The sequence below is a fragment of the Pundamilia nyererei genome, unplaced genomic scaffold, assembly GCF_000239375.1.
Source record: "Pundamilia nyererei isolate P.nyererei 1_Seehausen unplaced genomic scaffold, PunNye1.0 scaffold04573, whole genome shotgun sequence".
Lineage (NCBI taxonomy): Eukaryota > Metazoa > Chordata > Actinopteri > Cichliformes > Cichlidae > Pundamilia > Pundamilia nyererei.
This window is the reverse complement of record NW_005191974.1, coordinates 1-1,722: the sequence shown is the minus strand read 5'-3', so window position 1 is coordinate 1,722 and position 1,722 is coordinate 1. Positions and strand designations below refer to the sequence as shown.

General features: G+C 40.4%; 1 long non-coding RNA gene across 1 annotated transcript; it reads right to left on the bottom strand.

Moving 5' to 3' along the window:
• Positions 1-674: 674 nt before the first annotated feature.
• Positions 675-1,491, bottom strand: LOC102196159 (uncharacterized). Its single transcript, XR_312631.2, has 2 exons — positions 1,412-1,491; positions 675-1,202 (listed from the first exon to the last, which is right to left on the bottom strand). It is a non-coding gene; the product is annotated as an uncharacterized LOC102196159 (long non-coding RNA).
• Positions 1,492-1,722: the final 231 nt, after the last annotated feature.

Genomic DNA, 1,722 nt, shown 5'->3' with positions numbered 1-1,722 from the left:
AAAAAAAAAAGTGTATAACCTCTGGGAATCTTGTCACGATGTGTAGATGTGGCTTTAGTTTTGGGTAAAGGATCCACATAATCCAGTATTACTTTGTCTAATAGTCTGATCAATTATGTGAAACACTAGTCACACTCAACTGTGCATTAGATTTGTTGCTCATGGGCATGATCATAGAACTAATATACACACACGATTTGAGAGGGTCATGATCTCCAGTTTAAGATGATCAAATAGCAAAGTTTGGAGACTAAAGTATATAGTTAGGGCTGGATCAGGTGACCCTGAACCTGTCATGTTGCTATAGGTTCAGACTGCTGCAGAACATAATGTGATTCACTGAGGATGCCCCATGTTTATACACCACAACAGGAGGTCATTACATTTTTGTCTTGAGACTTCTTGTTAAAAGGATGTTCTTCCTTCCCGTTGTTACCTAGTACCTGCCTATAGGTCATTTAATTGCAGTTTTCTCTGGACTACTGAAAGGGATGTACCTCACAGTATAAAGCACCTTGAGGAAAACTTTTGTTTGCCACGACATAAATACATCTGAACTGAATAAACACAGAGGTGAGACCACTTTTTATTCATCTCAAATCACACAAATGCTATTTTAAAAAAAAAAAAAAAAAAAAAAAAAAAAAAGAAGAAAGAAGACACCCCACAGTGGATTCAGTTCACTCATCCTTCATTTTGTAGTGTCAACATTAAGACTATGAATCACAGCACTTTAATCTGAGAAAGGCAAATTTAACAGCATCTCCCCTCTTCATATAATCCAAGAGCACTTTTGAGGATGATGGCAAAATACCATCTGCAGCAAACCTGTCAGGCATCACGTTCATCCAAGCAGCAGAGAAAAAAGGGACCCCCCCCCCCAAAACCAACCCACCTGTACTGCACCATGTCTTTAGAATTATTTTAAAAGACACTATTAAAGAAACTGCTCAAGAGTATTGCTCCATTTCATGCTCTCCAGCAGGATCTTATAATCAAAGTGAACAGTGGAAAGACTTGAGGGCCCAAGAAGGGGTCTCTAGACTCAGATGTGTTGTTCTGTAGGCCTCTCCTGGTAAGGTCAGTCCTGCTTGGAACGCTCTGGGTCGTACTTAATTAGCAGGTGGAGGGAGGCGAAGCCGAACAGAAAGGTCTGGATAAACCACAGGCACCGAGTGGACATGTCCTTGATGCCTTTGTTACTGCAGGAAAAAGTAAATAGTGTGTTTAGGAAGTAGATTCATCATATGCGCAATGGTTGTTGAACCCTTAAACAGAAAATTATGCACAATTTGAATGCAGCTGGCCATTTTGTTTTTTTAATTCAAAAATGTACATGTTGACATGAAATTGGGCTAAAAAATTAGATTGCAGCACCACCTACTGGATGTTAAGGTTCCTGCATTCTTACCTGCACAACTTCAGTGCAACCAGGGCCTCACAAAGATGAATAGCACAGGTCAACCACCACCTGAAACAGGAAAAAAGGAAGCTCAACTCTCCAGTGATAACATTTAAAACTAGGATAATGCACATGCTTCCAAAAAGGGGAAAAGACCCACAAGTTAACAGTGAGGACTTTTCTGGTCTGGAAACAAGTTTTCCCCTCATGCTGTTCCAATCACCGAGTGCTGATAAGCTTAAATTGATCAGTCGTTTCAGATTTCAAACCAACAGTGTCTCGATGATGGCTTCCAGCTGCCTTTCCTTTGAACAGACCGA